Source organism: Pelmatolapia mariae, linkage group LG3_W, assembly GCF_036321145.2.
Source record: "Pelmatolapia mariae isolate MD_Pm_ZW linkage group LG3_W, Pm_UMD_F_2, whole genome shotgun sequence".
NCBI lineage: Eukaryota > Metazoa > Chordata > Actinopteri > Cichliformes > Cichlidae > Pelmatolapia > Pelmatolapia mariae.
In genome coordinates this window covers 2,521,362-2,542,056 of record NC_086229.1, presented here as the reverse complement: position 1 = coordinate 2,542,056, position 20,695 = coordinate 2,521,362, and the positions used below count along the sequence as shown (strand labels likewise).

At 40.6% G+C, this 20,695-nt stretch overlaps 1 protein-coding gene across 1 annotated transcript in view; it reads left to right on the top strand.

Moving 5' to 3' along the window:
- Positions 1-20,695, top strand: part of LOC134615675 (E3 ubiquitin-protein ligase TRIM21-like) — a 411,823-nt gene that overhangs the window by 63,098 nt on the left and 328,030 nt on the right. The gene's annotated exons all lie outside the window — the stretch shown is intronic.

The window sequence follows — 20,695 nt, the reverse complement described above, 5'->3', positions numbered from 1 at the left end:
TACCCACCCGCTCGATAGCAAGCTGGGGGGTTCAAGGGTCACTCCAGCCGACGAGAGCAGCGGACTCCCGGCTTCATCGTTTTCAGACCCCCACTCTTTCGCTACTCAGGTTAAACATGATATATAAGTCACTCGGATAACATAAAAATTTAATTGTTTGCCTTTTTCTGTGTTTTATTTGTTCCGCAGTAAATCGGTTTGGCTGAGATCAAAGTTATTAGATTATTAGATTAAATAAAACTTTATTAATCCATCGGGTGGGTTCCTCCGGGATTTTGACACAGCTGAATAAACGTTAAACAGAAAACTGATTAAACAGAAGTGTGAGACGGTTGAGAATTTATGCCCATTATATTTTAGACAGCAAGGAGCAGACGGCCGAGTTTATTAAACTCCACCAAGACAGCGGTGACGCAAATCTGAAGGCTAGACCGTCCCATTTCACAACCTCGCACTTCCGGCCTTCTTGGTCTGCGGAGGACCCGGCTCACGTATACCGCGAAGCCCGGTGTTGTGCCCAAAAGTGATTGTCTGCCATCACGATGGAATAATTAATGCCTACAGGTTTAGTATGTCTAATCTCGTTGTTCATATTTGTTATAAGACTGTCGAATAGTAGTTAAAACAACAAAGACCTATTGTGCCAGTATCACCATGACTCTTTCTTCTTTGTTCAGAATAACGACTGAGAACATGGCATTTTAGCGCTACCAAAAATATTTCGGCTTCAAACTTGTTGGATATATTCCAGAAGGGTTACATGTGATATATTATATCCCAAAAACTCTCCAAGAACTGCTGAATAACTTGTACAGGAACAATAAAACTGATAATATGCAATTTCCAACCTGCCAAAAAGTGATTGTGGTCTATATCTTGTCACTGAAATACTATTTCTGCTTCAAACTTGCTGGATGTCATTCAGAAGGGTCCTATGTCAAATATTAAATCTCAAATAGTCCCTCAGAACTGCTGAATAACCTTTAAGGGAACAATAAAACTGGGATGATCTGATTTCCTCGTGTTGGTGTTGTTCCCAGATCATCATGAAAATGTTGTTCCAGGATCAACATTGCAAGTGACCAATCAGAATGTTGTGACGTTATTCTTTTGCGCGCCAAGCCATTCTTGCATTTATGAAATTCCAGTGATGCAAAGACAATATCAATCCTGCTTACCGTTATTAAAAGGTTAGGGTTAGGGTTAGGATTAGGGTCAGGGTCCGTTGATCGGCGGACAGAGGCGGTTTCTCGCAGCTTAAGTACAGTTTTTTGTTTTACGGCGGTTTTTCCCGAAGTCGCAAAAGTAAAGTATGAACAATGATATCAGTCAAGTTTGAAGCAGAAATATTGTTTCAGTGACAAGATATAGGCGGCAATCACTTTTTGGCAGGCTGAAAATGGCATTTTATCAGTTTTATTGTTCCCTTAAAGGTTATTCAGCAATTCTATGGGACTGTTTGAGTTATAATATGTCACATATGACCCTTTCGAATGACTTCCAGCAAGTTTGAAGCAGAAATATTGTTTCAGTGACAAGTTATAGTCCACAATCACTTTTTGGCAGCTTGAAAATTGCATATTATTAGTTTTATTGTTCCCTTAAAGATTATTCAGGATTTCCTAGAGACTGTTTGGGATATTATGTGCCACATATGATCCTTTTGGATGATACCCAACAAGTCTGATGCAGAAATATTGTTTCAGTGACAAGTTATAGGCCACAATCACTTTTTGGCAGGTTGAAAATTGCATATTGTCAGTTTTATTGTTCCCTTAAAGGTTATTCAGCAGTTCTGAGGGACTATTTGAGATTTAATATTTGACATAGGACCTTTCTGAATGACATCCAGCAAGTTTGAAGCAGAAATTGTTAGGACAAAAGCTGATGGACCCAAGAAGCAGAACGCACGGAGGCAGAGTTGCAGTGAAGGCAGTTTATTTACAGTGAGGGGGGGAGATATTTACAAGGACAACATATGTACAACGTGTGTGAATGAGGACGCGGAGCCAGGACGTGCTAGTGACGAAAATACACATAAGCAGTGCACTCGATCTAGAAAAAGGAGAGGGAGGAGAATTAGGAGGGTCTCGCCCGTTAACCGAAAAAAAGCTTAAAACTTTACAGAGAGTTGGAGAGCTTACTTGGCACAGTTTGGAGCCCAAAACCTCCAGGCTAGGCAAAACAGTCGAGGCCAAAATCCTAGGGAGGAAACAAAAACTCCTTACAGACACCAAAGTAATCCGAGGGCTCCAACAGGCAGGGCAGAATTTCCAAACTCCAAAAACGCCAATACTCCGACACTAATCTTCTGTCAGGTAGCTCCTAAAAACACTTCTGAAGAGAGCATCTGATGAGTAACAGGTGCGCCAGGTTCAGTGACTCACTGCCCCGCCTACCTATACAAAAAGGGAGGCACCAAAAACACATACAAACAAAAACACCACATCACTAAAACCCAACACCTAACAGAAATAGTATTTCAGTGACAAGATATAGACCACAATCACTTTTTGGCAGGTTGGAAATTGCATATTATCAGTTTTATTGTTCCTGTACAAGTTATTCAGCAGTTCTTGGAGAGTTTTTGGGATATAATATATTACATGTAACCCTTCTGGAATATATCCAACAAGTTTGAAGCCGAAATATTTTTGGTAGCGCTAAAATGCCATGTTCTCAGTCGTTATTCTGAACAAAGAAGAAAGAGTCATGGTGATACTGGCACAATAGGTCTTTGTTGTTTTAACTACTATTCGACAGTCTTATAACAAATATTAACAACGAGATTAGACATACTAAACCTGTAGGCATTAATTATTCCATCGTGATGCGTGTAGTCATTCGTTACAGCGCTACATGATGAAAGCAAACTTCTGACAAGCGTCATAATTCGGTTACAAGAAACGTTAAAGTTCCATAAATGCATACCTTTGCCTAATAACAAAGGCATAAATGTGTTTGGGGTTTTTCTTCCCCCTACGTTATATCAGTTGCACGGAAGTAGCTGGCAACGCAAGTAATTCGGGCGCTGCAGCTTTAAGCAGCTGCGCGCGCGCTCCCGTGGACGGCAATCAGTTTCTGACAGACAATCACTTTTGGGCACAACACCGGGTCCTCCGAAGGATGCAGCCAACGTTTTGGGACACAGCTAATGATCCAGTGAAGACCAGCTGTCTCTTCCTGGCTTAAATGCCGATCACATTGATGGGCATCAGGTGTTTTCCCCTTCAGCGGGCATGGGCCGAGGACGTGAACCCACAATGAGTTTCGCCCCGGTGACAGAGAGGAGGAGAGAGAGAGAGAGAAAAAGGTAGAAATGGCCGATCAGCGTCCTGCTGATCCCCCAGGCCGTGACAAGATTAGGATTAAAACTTTCGTTTTTGCTAAAGCATATAGTTAGGGCTGGATCAATTCTTTGGAGATGGACAGGTCTGTGATGCTTCAATGTTCAACAATTTGAACTTGACAGATGAATGAATTAAATGGATCAATCACTCTTACTTGCAGTGGGGTCCTCAGCCAACACGTTCTCACTCCCAACTCGTCGAACGTGTGACGCATGGTCAGGCTCCCTCTGCTTCACTTATCGACGCGCAGGGTACCCCCCTCGCGTCGAGAATTGACGTGCAGGGTCCTCCTATTGAATACTATGCTGCTCCCTAATCGTTGTTTTGTGGAGGTAAGCATCAACGACACAGAGCTCTCAGTTTTCACTCCTTCTTTATTCGTCTCTCACATCAACTGCGCATATCGCGCCACAAAACAGAAGAACACACTTTGTCAACACTGGGTGTGAGTGGAGCCCTCTAGTGGTCCACCACACATGCCCCCCCCGAACACCCAGCAGAACTAGTCCAGGACCCGGGGCTTAAGCAAACGGCCGGAACGGCTGAACCGGGGGGGTGGGGAACTGACAGAGGGCAACCCAGCCCAGAAGCGAGGCTGGCACTGGCGGTCAGAAAAAGCTGCAGACGACCCGGACTCCGTTGACTGTGGGTCGCTCCTGGGGGAAAAAACAGAATCCATCAGCCCGGTGCCAGGCGGGCGGCCGCGGCGAGGGGCCTGGGCCGGGACCACCTGATCCTCATGCATAACATGTGCAGGCTTAAGTCTGTCAACAGAGACAACCTCCTGCCGACCGCCAAAGTCCAAAATGAAATGTTTGTTGCCTGGTTTAAGAACCCTGTATGGCCCGTCATATGGGGGGCGCAGCGGAGTCCTATGGGCATCGTGCCTGACGAAAACGAAACGAGCAGAGTCCAACGAACTCGGAACAAAAGTGTCAGGCAGGCAGTGGTGCACAGGACCAGGAACAGGAAATGAGTCTTTTGGGGGGCGAAAAGGCAACAAAGAGGTATCAAAACATGGGGGAGGGCTCTCAGGCAAGAATTCCCCGGGGACCCGGAGGGGCTGGCCGAGGACCAGTTCAGCCGGGGAAACCCCGAGGTCTTCTTTAACCGCGCTACGCAATCCCAGCAAAACCCACGGAAGACGGTTGACCCAGTCGCCACCTGTCAAGGAAGCCCGGAGCGCAGCCTTAAGAGACCGGTGAAACCGTTCGCACATCCCATTAGCTTGCGGGTGGTATGCAGTGGTGCGGTGGACCTTGACCCCCAGGCCGTCAGCCATGGCAGACCAAAGCTCAGAAACAAACTGGGGGCCCCTGTCCGAGGTAATGTCAGCAGGGGGACCGAAACGTGAAACCCACGTCGACAAAAATGCTCTGGCCACCGTCGCCGCTGTAGTGGACGCCAGGGGTACCGCCTCCGGCCACCTGGTCGTGCGGTCCACCACAGTCAAAAGGTGCGTGAAACCCTGTGACTGCGGCAAGGGACCAACCAGGTCCACATGAACGTGATCGAAACGCCTACCGGGGATACGGAAAGGTTCGAGAGGTGCCTGCGTGTGCCGGTGGATTTTCGAGCGTTGGCATGGGATACAAGCCGCCGCCCATTCTTTCACCGTCTTGCGAAGGCCCGGCCAAACGAACCTGGCGCTGACCAGCTTGACCGAGGCCCGGACACCGGGATGAGAGAGGGCATGCACCGAGTCAAAAACACGACGACGCCACGAAAGGGGAACCACCGGGCGGGGGCGGCCGGTGGAAACGTCGCAAAGAAGTTGCGGACCGCCGTCCCACACCGGGGTGTCCTCCAGCACGAGGCCCGTTTTCGTTGACTGAAGGGCCAGGATGTCCGGGTCAGCACGTTGCTCGGCGGCCATGGCAGCGTAGTCGATGCCGACATACACCGGGATGGCCACAGTTTATTGACGACAAGAGATTTCCGCGGAAGAGCCTGTTGTCCGTATATTTATACATTTCTGAAATCACATTGTAGTGACGTGTACTGAACACAATATATTATATAATGTAAGCAACTACCTGAGAAACAGCAGATACAGCAGATAAATTAATTATAGGCCATTACTTTTGTATCGTTTATTGCATTTATGGAGGGAGAGGTGTATGCTGGGTAATGGCACAGCTAGCGACACGGTGACTTTATTCACCCGCTTCGGCTGTTATCAGTCCATACAATGGGCGTTATTAGCAGAAATCAGTCCCATAGATATGGGCCATCTCCACCTGCTAGATTGTTCAGAAGGTTGTTATCATCCATCCAGATGGAGGATCAGTAACAGGAGCGTGGAAGACTCCAGAATCCACTCTGGCTGGAATCCGGTGGATACAGCAGTGTTACAGGTAAGACCATTTAAACGGACAGCCAGTGTTGGGCAAGTTACTTTGAAATAGTAATTCAATTATAGTTACTAGTTACTTCTTCAAAAAAGTAACTGAGTTAGTAACTGAGTTACAATATTCTAAAAGTAATTAATTACTTGGAAAAGTAACTATTGCGTTACTTAAAAAAAAAAACAAAGAACGTTTAAACCCCTGGCGTCCAGGGTATAATTGGCCATTTTTAACTACTTTTCTCTCCACATTTTACCTTTAAAAACTATTTGCTTTGCCTTGTTTGGTATCATTCTTTTTAGCACAACCACATGTGCCTGAATTTACAGTTATGTTCTCATTTTGTCATACTGTATAACCAGAATTGATCTAAAGTCAGACAAAAAACATAAAATCACAGTAGAAAAAGTTATATTTTTACTGTAACAACCACAAACATGTTTAATGAATCATATTTCATAACTTCAAATGCAAATATTAATTGTCAATTTTAAAATCCTATGCACAAGTTTTGCAAACAACAAAGTTATTTGCATCCATTTACCTTTTACCCTTTTTTAAAATAACCATTTCAAACTATTTACAGAACAATCAGCTGTTCTGCATTCAATAAGATGCCACACAAATTATTTGTGCTACTCCAAAAACATAATTTCTGTCCACTATAAAGGAGAACATCACAGCCTGATACCTGCAGGTCTGACAGCAGCAGGTGTATCACTGCTGTTTCTACCTGGAGACAGCAGTCGTCTCATTGTTCTGACACACAACACAAAACTATCCACAACACTACACACTAACTACACAACACAACACATTAACTACACACTGCAAACACGCTAAACGTCACAAATCTCTCACATCTCAAAACTCGGTCTCTCTCTTTTCCTGCTCTCTCTCTCTCTTTCTCCCCCTCTTTCTCTCTCTCTCTCTTTCTCTCTCTCGCCCTCTCTCTCTCTCTTTCTCTCTCTCTCTCTCTCCCTCTCTCTCTCTCTCTCTCTGTGTCACACACACACACACACACACACACACACACACACACACACACACACACACACACACACACACACAGGGAGAGAAAATCAAGTTTCTAGGTCAGTCAAGCAGCCTGGGAGCTGCTAAATTTGAATCCACCAATCAGAGAGGCTGTACACTTTTTCCCGCCAAAACAGGTGCACCTCTTTTTACACACACGCAGCACAGAGACAGGTTTTGTGCTGTCTATATTTCATAGTCAGGATTCCCCTCAAACAAATGGCCATAAATTCCTAACCGTAGGGGCTAAAACAGTCATTCTTAGACCGTTTTGTTCAGAAGACATGGGGGAATCTTGAAATGTTGACCATTTAAAATACAAATATGAAATATTAAAGATATATGACATAGATGATTGGTTGGCTTAGAAGCCATGAATGACCCAATATGCAAATTTGAATGTGCCAAGGCTCAGATATGATTGGTTGTCTTAGAAGCCATGAAGCCAACAACATGCAAATTTAAATGTGCCAGGGCTCAGATATGATTGGCTGGCTGGGAAACCGTCCAGGTCCTGATAGGTAAGTTTGAATATTACAGTCCTTACAGAGGACTGACTCCCTGGGGACCTGGCAGAAATATACAGGAATACAATGATTACCCAGAAATACTGCATTTAGTAGAAATACTATGTTTTAGCACAAATCCTATAAAATGGCAGAAATACTATATTAAGTACAAATCCTATAAAATAGCAGAAATAGTATGATTTAGCAGAAATGCTGTATTTAGCACAAATACTGTAAATCAGCAGAAATGCTATGACTTAGCACAATAGTAATAAGTTAAATAGAAAAATTGGAAAAGCAAAATGGACAGCTGAAAAAATCCTGAACATGCTAAGGGTCCCTCAATTGTAATTGTTAAATGAAAAAAAATCAGCAAAAAAAAAAAAAGTATAACAGTCACACAATCACAAATATGTACACATATGGAAACACACATGTACAGAGAGACACACACAGGATCAAATTCAGTCAACCAGTCTAAATATATTGACTTTAAATCATATAATAAGATGCTCCCATAGAAAGGCTCTCTCTCTCTCTCTTTCTCTCCCTGTGTCACACACACACACACACACACACACACACACACACACACACACACACACACACACACACAGGGAGAGAAAATCAAGTTTCTAGGTCAGTCAAGCAGCCTGGGAGCTGCTAAATTTGAATCCACCAATCAGAGAGGCTGTGCACTTTTTCCCGCCAAAACAGGTGCACCTCTTTTTACACACGCAGCACAGAGACAGGATTTGTGCTGTCTATTTTTCATAGTCAGGATTCCCCTCAAACAAATGGCCATAAATTCCTAACCGTAGGTGCTAAAACAGTCATTCTTAGACCGTTTTGTTCAGAAGACATGGGGGAATCTTGAAATGTTGACCATTTAAAATACAAATATGAAATATTAAAGATATATGACATAGATGATTGGTTGGCTTAGAAGCCATGAATGACCCAATATGCAAATTTGAATGTGCCAGGGCTCAGATATGATTGGTTGTCTTAGAAGCCATGAAGGCCCCAATATGCAAATTTGAATGTGCCAGGGCTCAGATATGATTGGCTGGCTGGGAAGCCGTCCAGGTCCTGATAGGTAAGTTTGAATATTACAGTCCTTACAGAGGACTGACTCCCTGGGGACCTGGCAGAAATATATAGAAATACAATGATTACCCAGAAATACTGCATTTAGTAGAAATATTATGTTTTAGCACAAATACTATAAAATGGCAGAAATACTATAATTAAGCAGAAATATTATATTAAGTACAAATCCTATAAAATAGTAGAAATAATATGATTTAGCAGAAATGCTGTATTTAGCACAAATCTTATAAAATAGCAGAAATAGTATGATTTAGCAGTAATGCTGTATTTAGCACAAATACTGAAAAGCAGCAGAAATGCTATGACTCAGCACAATAGTAATAAGTTAAATAGAAAAATTGGAAAAGCAAAATGAACAGCTGAAAAAATCCTGAACATGCTAAGGGTCCCTCAAATGTAATTGTTAAATGAAAAAAAAAATCAGCAAAAAAAAAGTATAACAGTCACACAATCACAAATATGGACTCATATGGAAACACACAAGCACAGAGAGACACACACAGGATCAAATTCAGTCAACCAGTCTAAATATATTGAATTTAAATCATACAATAAGATGCTCCCATAAAAACTCTCTCTCGCCCTCTCTCTCTCTCTCTCTCTGTCACACACACACACACACACACACACACACACACACACACAGGGAGAGAACAGCAAGTTTCTAGGTCAGTCAAGCAGCCTGGGAGCTGCTAAATTTGAATCCACCAATCAGAGAGGCTGTACACTTTTTCCCGCCAAAACAGGTGCACCAGCTTACACACACGCACCACAGAGAGAGACAGGATTTGTGCAGTCTATTTTCCATAGTGAGGACTCCCCTCAAACAAATGGCTATAATTTCCTAACCGTAGGGGCTAGCACGGTCATTCTTACACCGTTTTGTTCAGAAGAGATGGGGGAATCTTACAGTGTTGACAATTTATCATTAAGATATGAATTATTGAATATATTTGACTTCTAATGCACCATGACTGATCAGAGGCAAAGCGAAAACTGCCTTGACTCACCCTCAAACAACGCTTTGTAACTCTAAATCTATTTGGAGTATCGATATCATTCTTTCACCGTAAGAGACAGCAGGCTTTGGTGAACAGTCATGGAAATTTTCAGGTCTCTGTGGAAATCCAAAAAAAAGATATGACGAGAGAAAAAAGTGCCTCATTTCCAGAGTTTGAAATCTGAAGAAATCTGAGCGAAGGACGAATTTCCTACCCTCAAACAAGTGTAACTCATCTCAGAACGGTAATAGTTGAGAAAAAAATTCTTGAATTGTGAGCGTCAGGAGTGTCTGAAGATATACTGGGACAAGCCTCATGTTTTAACTTCGCTTCGTTAAGGAGATATGACGATTCGAATATGCCTCTCATGACAGAAATCAAGCGGTGATTTTGAACAAACTCTCCATTGACTTTGTATTGAGACTTTTCCAACCTTGTGTTGGTCTGAGGAGATTTGGCAAAATTCTATAAATCCTACAATAATGACAGTGACATTCTCTGAAAGCCAGCAAAAATACCTACGTTTTGATGTATAATTTGTGTGGGTTGAGTGAAAATTGAGCGAGTAGTAAGAAGTTGTTCGGACATGAAGAGAAGACTGCAAAACTTACAGTGGCTCACTGAAAGCCAAGTGCATAGCAACCATAACAACGCATGTATTTTCTGAAAAATCATAATTTTGCAACTCAGAACTTAAAGAGGGATAAGATTAGAACTATAAAAGATATGAAAAAGCTGAATCATATATGAATAGCCCAATAAATTGTGAACATTTTAAAGTTTGAATGGTTGTTCTAGGTGAAAGTATGAGGAAGTAGTTAAGTTTCAAAAACAAGCAAGTTTTAGCAGAATTTTGGAAGTTTCCCATTCATTTCAATGGGACAAATTAAAGGAAAAAAACGTAATATTTTAAAAAGTATAATAGCAGAAAATACCAAAAATCATAGCAGGAATTAGCAGAAATAGCAGAATAGTTTAAAATTTGAATGGTGAAAATAGCACAAAAATTGTGGAAGTAGTTAACGGACGAAAAACGTACGGAAGCAACTAGAAGAATAATAATAATAAAGAATAAAGAGAAACAGGAAAACAATAGTGTGGATGCATAAAGCATCCACACAACTAGAAAAATTTGCATTTCCTGCGAAAATGCAGTGTGGATGCTGGAACGCTGAAGCTGTCTGCTAAAATTAGCTGAAAAAGCTGAAAAATAGAAAAAAATTGTAATAACTTTGCAGAAGCATAAGAACTTAGCAAAAATGTAAATACTTAGCAGAACTACAATAATGTAAAGAAAACATAATACTTGGCAGAAATAAAATAACCTAGCAGAACTTAGCAGAAATATTGTAACTTAGCAGAAACATGATAACTTCTCAGAAATAGAGGAATTTAGCATAACATGGTACAAGATTACAGAGATACTTTATTTAACCAAAAATACCTAAATATTGCACAAATACTGTGATTTAGGACAAATACTACAACATAGCAGAAATGCTGTGATTCAGCAAATATACTATGCTATGGCACAAAAAGAATGAATTTGCTCAAATACTATGATTTTGCTCAAATACTATGATTTAGCAATAATACTAAGATTTGGCAGAAATACTATGCTTTGGCACAAATACTATAATTAATTACAAGTACAATAACATAGCAGAACTATCAAGATTTGGCAGAAATACTATTTTTTAGTAGTAATACTATGATTTGGTAGAAATACTATAATTACGCAGAAATAATATTTTTACCTCAAATTCTATAAAATAGTAGAAATAGTATGATTTAGCACAATTACTGTATTTAGCACAAAAGTAGCAGAAGAACTATAATTTAGCAGAATAGTAATAACTTACACAATTACAAATATGGACGCATATTGAAACACAAATGCACAGAGGGGCACCCACACACAGGATCTAATCCAGTCAACCAGTCGAACTATATTCAAGCTAAATCGTACAATAAGTTGCTGCCAAAAAAGGGTTGGGTTCTCTCTCTATCACTAAACACACTAACACACACACACACACCAACAGCAGCAGCAGGGGCTGTACAAACAGTGTTTCCTGTATGTTTCTAGGTGGGTCAAAAAGTCTGGAGCTGCACAATTTGAATCCACCAATCAGAGAGGCTGTGTACTTTTCCCCGCCAAAACAGGTGCACCCTTACACACATGGAGGAACAGAGAGAGAAAGCGTTTTTTGCTGTCTATTTCTCATATTGAGGATTCCCCTCAAACAAATGACAATAATTTCCCAACCGTAGGGGCTAGAGCAGTCATTCTTAGACCGTTTTGTTCAGAAGAGATGGAGGAATCGTCAAGTGTTGTCTATTTAAAATAAAAATATGAATTTTTAGAGATATATGACATGTATGACTGGTTGGTTTACAAGCCATGAAGGCCCCAATATGCAAATTTGAATGCCTCAGCCCTCAGATGTGATTGGCTGGCTTAGAAGCCATAAAATCCCCAATATGCAAATTTGAATGTCTCAGACCTCAGATATGATTGGCTGGCTGGGAAGCCGTGCAGGCCCTGATATTTAAATTTGAATGTCTCAGTCCTCACAGAGGATTGGCTGCCTGGGGACCTGGAAGAAATATATAGAAATAGTATGGTTAAGCATAAACACTACATTCAGTAGAAATACTATGTTTTAGCACAAATACTATAAAATAGCAGAAATACTATATTTAGCACAAACACTGAAAAGTGGCAGAAATATTGTAACTTAACATAAACTATATGATTTAGCAGAATAGTAATAACTTACATAGAAATATTGGAAAAGCAAAATGGAAAGCTGAAAAAAACCTGAACATGGTTAGGTTACAAAACTACTTGTTCAACTGTGAAAAATTGGCACAAATGAAAAAAAAGCAAGAAAGAACAGCAAGCAGATACACACAATTACAAATATGGACAAATATGTAAACACACATGCACAGACAGACACAAACAGGATGGATGCTAGTCAACCAGTCTGAATATATTCAATGTCATTCCTACAATGAGATGCTACAAAAAAAGGTCTCCCTGTCTCTCTCTGTCACACACACAAACACACACACACGCAGGAAAACACACACACACACACACACACACACACACACACACACACACACACACACACACACACACACAAGATCCATTTCAGTCAACCAGTCTAAATATATTGAATTTAAAGGGTGGGCTTAAGTATTTAGGGGTGTTTTTAGGCAATGACACTTTTTTGCAGAAGAATTGGGAAAATGTGGTGGATAGGGTCAACGGTCGGCTTTCCAAATGGAGGTGGCTTTTACCTCACATGTCGTACAGAGGTCGGGTTCTTGTCATCAATAATCTGGTTTCTTCTGCTTTGTGGCACCGGTTGACCTGTGTTGATCCCCCAGTTACCCTCTTGTCTAACATTCAAAGAATCCTGGTGGACTTTTTTTGGGATAAATTGCACTGGATTCCTCAGAGTGTCCTTTTTCTCCCTAGGGAGGAAGGCGGACAAGGTCTGGTCCATTTGGCCAGTAGAGGGGCTGCTTTTCGCTTTCAGTTTATTCAGAGACTGCTTACAGGACCCCAAGATCTTGTATGGAGAAGTGTATCGTGCTGTATTCTTCAGCAGCTTGGTCATATGGGTTTGGATTTATCTCTGTTTCTGATGGACGCAAGCAAGCTGAACTCTTCACTTCTTCCACCTTTTTACAAGAGTGTTTTTTCTGTATGGGCTCTGCTGAGGAAAGAGAGGCAGCAGCAGGCTGATTCTCTGTACTGGTTGCTGGAGGAACCTGTACTGTTTGGCAGCTTGCTGGATTGCCCTGTCTGGGGGAGGACTACTTTTTCCAGACGGCTCCATGCTGCACAAGTCTGTTCTCTGAAGAGGGTGGTGGAGCTGGCTGGACCTCAGCTAGATGCTCCGGAGGGACTCGCTGCACGGCTTGGGATGCGATCTACTCGAGTTGTTGGTCAGCTTTTGGACCACTGGAAACGCCAGTTGGGTGGAATTGGGTGTTCTCTTTTGGGAAGTTATTGTGATGGCAGAATGTCTCCGAATCATTTAGATCCTTATCCTTCCATCAGACTGTTTCCTGGTTTTAAGAACTGCTTTGGTCCTTTACTGGATAATGTGGATGTTGCGGGGGTGTCCCTGGAAGGGGCCTCTGGAAAAACTTTGTATAGGCTGCTGGTAAAAACTCTCAATCAAGGCAAGCTGAATGGACGCAATGACACGGTGTGGAGGACCCATCTCTCCTTGGCACCTGACATCAAGCCAGCGTGGAGGTCCCTTTATAAGCCTCCCCTCACGAAAAAACATGCAGACTTGCAGTGGAGGATTCTTCATGGCATTGTTGCTGTAAACTCTTTTGTTTCTGTTATTAACGCTGCTGTGGAAGACAAATGTCCATTCTGTGAGCAGAGGGAGACCCTGTTTCACTGTTTTTCTGAGTGTGTTCACCTCTCGGCTCTGTTTGTGCTTCTAAAAGCCCTCTTTCGTAGATGTGGGGAAGTTTTTTCACTGACTATTTTCATTTGTGGTTTTAAATTTACTCGTCTTTGGAAGAACAAATGCCAGCTGCTTAATTTTTTATTAGGACAGGCAAAAATGGCAGTGTATATGAGCAGGAAGAGACAGGTGACAGAAGGGCTGAATGTTGGGGTAGTCCCTGTGTTTGTCAGCATGGTGAAGTCTAGGCTGTTGCTAGAATTTAATTTCTATAAGTCAGTCTCGGACCTACATACTTTTTCTCAGGTCTGGGGTTACAGGGGGGCAATCTGTAGTGTGGTGGAGGGGCAGCTAGTTTTTGGGCAGGTGTTGGTGTAACTTTTTATTGATTTTGTGTTACACTTCAATGTGCCAAGTGTGGTAATATGTTGATTATTTCATGGAAAATAAACGAATTTTTTAAAAATCAAATCTCTCTCTCTCTCTCTCTCTCTTTCTCTCTCCGTCACTCCTAAAACTTTTTTTGTTTTATTTTTTTGCTCATAAGCAGAGAGTGCTTGCTAGCGCTAACGTGGCGAAACTATTGAGGAAAAAACGCCGCGTATATCTTGTTTATCATGACTCTGGTTTTACGTGGCCTATCAACACAATTTAAAAACTGGCACCTTGTTGCTTTGTCTTTAAGTGGTCATGTGATTGACTTACCACGACTACTTTATTCTTCCTCAGTCAAACAGCAGCACTCATGCGATTGTTTTGCCTCCTTAGCTCCAGGTGTTGTGCTAGACAGTGATCGTGATTACCGTCCGCGGGAGCGCGCAGCTGCTTAAAGCTGTAGCGTCCAGATTACTTACAGCTCCTTCCATGCAGCTGATATAAGATGCGGTAAGCTGAACACAACTTCAACCGTCTGTTTGTTGAAAAATAGTAACGGACCGCGTTTCCTTGTTAGTAACTGTAACGGCGTTGTAACGATAGGAATAGTAATTAGTTAGATTACTCGTTACTGAAAAAAGTAACGCCGTTAGTAACGCCGTTACTTGTAACGCCGTTATTCCCATCACTGCGGACAGCATTTATAGAATGACTATTAAAAGTCAGCGATTGTCAATAATGTTAATGTGGTTATGTTAGTAATACACCGAGTGCTAATATAACAGCTTTAAGATGCATTTGTAGATATTATTACGTGTTTTACCGTCTTTATGGTGCTAGCTTAAAGTTACGGTGTAAACGTTAGCTTATATTGTAGTAAAGCTGTTACTGTTTAAACGATGTTAGCACAGAAATATTAGCTTCTGTCATGACTGATGAAGTTACTACTTAATAAAGTTTCCAGTAAAGTGATTAATCGCAGCCACAGATTGACAGTAAATATCTCGATTAGCTTCAGTGCATCTGTAATAAATATGTGCAAGTTTCAGTGCTTCGTTTAAACTGTATGATACTTATACTGACCCAGGGTCAGTGTAAAATACAATCCTAGCTGTGTGAACAAAGCCTGGCTCCTTTAATCCTGCATGACAAACCTCAGGATGCAGGTTATTATTACTCTTTCCTGCTGGCACACCTGTCACACCTGAGAGTCAGCTAGAAGCTTACAGTGACGTGGACATCATGCAAAGACTGCCAGACTCTGTAATACTGTAAATGATCAGTGACTCAGGTTAACACTAAACTTTAAACGGTACCTCTGTGTCTCTGTGTGTGCTGAACATCTAGAATCAGCATTGAGTCAGGCTGCATTGACTGAGGGACTTTAATGTGTTAAAAACAGGTTGAAGACGGCTCAGAAACATTTGAAGATTAAATTTAGCATTATGGCTGCTGGTGGTGTGTAAAGCTTCTACTCAGCTGTATTTTTGTTACTAATTTATGTTTGTTGTTGTTTAACACAGATTTCAGAAGAGCAAAGATGAGCACTGTTGCTCAATCCTTAATAGTTTAACTGGATTGGAAATAAAAAAAAATCCAGATTCTTCTTCCACAGAAGTTTCATTTGTCAGTGTGGGTCTGCTGAGTCACCTGAAGAACTCATTTCATTCTCCATGATGTTCATTTACAGAAATGTTTCACAAGAACTGATTCCTCCCAAAGGGTGAACTAGTGTGTTTCTATAGATTATCTCTGTATGAATGTACTTCTTAAATGAAGGCAAGTGTTTGTCCTTTTTTGTTCCTCAGGTACAGTACGTGATATTAAGGGCAGGCGGTCATCACTGGGGGAAGACAAGAAGCAGACGTACGTCCAAGAGGGAGCTGCAGTGAGGACACAGCCTGGTCACTGAGGTCAGAGGTCAGAATCTGAAACAGCTCAGGTTTATATTCTAGGGGTTATAAAAAAATCGAAATGTATTTATAAAGAAACCTTTAAATAATATTTCAAATAATAGTCATAATTATGATTATTATTAGAAATATCAAACATTTAAGTGGATTTTCTGTCACACATATTGTCTTAGCCCTGCGATAAACTGACAGCCTGCCTTTGTCCTGTATCAGCTGGGATAGGCTTCATCCTCCCGCAACCCTGAATTGGATACATTGTATTCCAATTATGTAATCTCATCATTTACAAACTCAAGGTATCTAATCAAAATATAAGTAATAATTATAAAATGGGAAAGCAGAAATAAGTGTGACATAAACGTAAATGTGTGAGCTGACACAGAGGACAGCTACATGCAGTCTGAAAAACCTTTGTTGTCAAGTTTGCTGGTATATCAGCACGAGACATTCTTACATAGAAGAGACTGTTAAAGTCTCTAACTCAGTGAAGCATTATTGGTCCCGTCTGTTTGGATAAATATAGTAAGCTGATGTTTGTCCATTTATTGACACATTTTCTTAAGTGCTTATCCAGTTCAGGATCACAGTGGAGCTGCAGCTGGATATGTTCAGTAAAGAAACCTTACAAAAGTTAACATAAACCTGCATCTCTGTACGTTGTTGTCCACAGGATGAGAAAATCAAACTGGAAGACTGTGGAACATGTTAATAAGTGTTTGTGTTTATCCCTGTGTCTTTCACAGGAGGTGCTGAAAGGTTTCCCTAATAGTTCCTGGTGAATCAAAGCAGAACCATAAAGGTTGCTGGACTGCATGATGGCCTTACCCCTGAGCAGTCATCCTGTTAAAGGAGGAACCAGTTAGAAGCTGTTTTCAAAGTAGCTGAGCAGATTTCACCTCAAGTAAGCGATTAACTGTTCGTTCATCTGTTCTGCCACTTAAAGGACATTTAAGGACGTCTTTTGAGTGTCCAGTTGAATTAATTCTACTGGCTCTCATGTTCATTTGTGATTATGGACATATTTTTCATGTACATCAACCATTTAGTAAATTCTATCTATTTAGTAATATCTGTCAGCTATAAAATATAATATAAATATAAAAAATATCTAAATATCTCCTGCCCGTTATATTTTTATGATGTAAGACCAGACATCTGTTATCCTATTACATAAGCCTTCCTCACATATCAATGAGATGCTGTACAGTACAATCCTACTCCTATTATTATCATTATTATTATTACAGCTTTGATATCGTTTGACACTCGATATCAGGTGATGGGATTTAATTTAAAGGTTTCTGTGTCCCAATGAGCCGTTTACACTGACCAGTGTTTCACTTTAACTGTAACACATTCATTATTTAGATCCAACATTTCTAAGAGACATAACTGAATGTAAAAATGGCAGCACTCAGGCCAGGTTTATAGAGATATCTGCATGCATTATGAAACTTATGTATCCCAGATCATTTTTAGTCATCTAGTCATGGCAGACCCACCCCTTCCTCCCAAGTTAACTGCAACCCAAAAGAACTAGTGGGGTTATTTACAAACTCACAACCAGTGTGGGGTAAAAAGAGCCACCAAAAAGCTGTCAGCCACAGATGTGCTATAAGAGTTAGAAGCTCTGCTTATGGAGAAACTTTCTAAGCCTAACAGAGGACAGGTACTCCTGCCCAAATAACATGATATAACCCCACATACAGCCCAGCCATAAAATGAACCAAGTCATTTAGTTAAAGACAGCATGGGACCAAATGCATGTAACCAGCCTGCACCCACCTGACATTTCTTCCTCCTGAATTAAATGAATGAATGGATGAAAGTGATTACATGACTACAAACCTAAAGCCACTAGTTCCCACACTGGAGTTCCCCGACACTGTGTTAACTGTATTTAGCTTGTATCAACAGTTGTAACAGGCTAAGCTACCTGAGAGACTGCATTGAACGATTGTTTCTATCTTAATGGTTTCAGCTCAGATGTTCTGCTTTTTCCTTTCTGTAGATCAAAGCAGCTCGTGCTCTGTCTGCTTCCATTTTAATGGCAAGAAGAAGAAGAAGAAGAAGGAAGAGAGAAAAAGAAGAAGAAGAAGAAGAAGACTTCAGCGAAGTGGCGTTCACGATCTTAGTGAACAGTCATGGTCACACACTGCATGTGGTTTTAAAAGCAACATGTCTGTTCACCACAACAATGGAGATGTGTAATATCAGTGCAGCTACGGTTTGTTCTTGGACATCAGTTCTGTTTTCTACTTTGACCACTTAGACCAAAAAAAGTGTTGTTTTCAGATTTTTTCTTTTAAATCTATAAAGCACCTGTTCATTTTTTTTATTACAATTAGTTTCACATAAATGTTACTGTTTCCTTTATGATCTTTTAATGCTTACACTAGACTCTACACGTCTACATTAGAGACATTTCTGTTTCCTATGTATGAGACTGGGCTGCTTGACTACAATTTGGAAATGGATGCAAAATCACACGGATCGTGCTATTGTTTGTTTTTTAATATGATGGACTGAACACAGGAGGTGTCTGACTAAGCAAAGATTAATCTGATCCCATTTCTACCTGTCTCTACTGTTTCAACATTTCACTGAAGTTTGCTCAACTGTAACTGTCAGGATATATATTTATTCCAGCTCTCATAGGGCAAAGAAATGACTCAGACTTGTGAAATGTTCTTTTATTTGATACACAATATGAAGTTCATAATTTTCTTACAAATAAAACTATAATGACAAACATGAACAGCTGTGCTTATTTCTGAGACATGAGTTTTTGAATGTGTTCATATTTAGACATTTGTATGCTGAAACTGTAATGGTGAACCTGAGGTGATGGTCAGCATATATTTATATATAAATATAAAACAATATTGAAGTAATGTGTTTACCCTCTGCAGCGTGTGGACGCTGTGCACACAATCACCTTATTTACTGTAGTAGACAAATGCCGCTAGCTCACGTGAATGACTGTCTCCATGGTTACATCGTATATTATTAGCTATGTAAACAGCTTCCAAAGATACCGCCATAGCTCTCTGCAGCTGTAACACTTTCACACTTTCACTTTATGAATAAAGAATGTGTTTTAAAGACATGCTAGGCTGTTGCTATGGTGGTTGCTGTGGACTAGGGTGGACCGCGTCCGATTCCTGTTGTTAGCTGTCCGCCGTAGGAAGGCTGCGTTCCGTTTAGAAGTAGCGACAGTCTGCCGTAACTCGAACTCAAACCCCGCTTTGTTCTTTAATTAAAGGTATTTTATACACACACACATAAAACACTTTGCCTCACCATGAGAATGCAACTTTACTAACACCTTTAAAGTATCTGAGATAGGATAGAAAAATGAAGCAACCACAGATTTAATGATGAAGACTCTGGGTTCTGTAGTTCACGTTTTACAGTCCTGAATGACTCACTGCACATCCATATAATTTATTGAAGAGGAGTTTAGAATGCACTTTACATTTAGACTGTTGCTGTTTAATTTTTTACATTGTTACCATGTCATGAATAAGGTTCACCTGCTGGGGGTTTGATGGATCAGCTGGACAATACAGTGAAAGATTGACTTCATCCATCATATGCAAGAATCCTAGTTGGATTTGTTTTCATTCATATTTTTTAACCAAATATTGAAAACAATTCTGACAGACTGGATACCTGGTCAGGGTGTACATTACCTTGTACTCAAGCATCCCAGGACAGAGCCCTGCCCCACCATGAGCCTGGGTGGATACGTGGTTATAATATAAAATGACTGATACTAAATATCAATATTTCATGAAAATCAAATTATAATATGAATTCCTAGGTGTTTGTTATATCCAGCAAGAGATTGATTACATATGTCTGAATTGCTAACCCTAACCCTAGCTCAACAGACCATAATGCCCTGGACTGTCACTAACATTACATGCTGTGAACATAAGTAGCTTTGATCACAGTTTATGTTGTAAAAGAGAAGGAATATTGAAAAAAGATCAACATTGTGAGTTGTTTAGTGCTTCTGTACAGTTAGGGTCACCGTCTCTATTTCAGTATAATTAATATGCAGAAAACACTAAAAGTTGATTGTCTTCCAATATTCTAGCATAGTTAAAAAAAAACTTTGACTTTGTAAGTACACATTGTTACAGTCCTAATGCCAATATGATTCTTCATACTGAACTTTAAAATTGACCTGATGAAAGATAATTTACAGTGGCAGTCTGTCAGGATAATTCTGACTATAAGATCACTGTATTAATCTGAATCCTTCTGAAATGTGCTGTGAATGAATGCTGATGCAACTGACTGTGGGAAAGCTGTTAATAAAATGAATCTGTGACACATGCAACACATTCACAGAGGAAGAGGACACAAAGGGAGGACACGCAGAGGCTGTGTTAAAGTCAGCAATCCAAATCTTTATTCAAAAACAGGCGGCGGGTACAAGACAAGCAGTCCATTAAACAGTCTACAGGGTCAAACATGCAGAGAATTCAAACAACAGTGAAAAATAACTGGACACTGAAAAACTTAAAGCAATGTGTGACGCAATAAAAGGAAGCAGCGCAGTATATTCACTGAATTATCATCAATTACAAAAGAG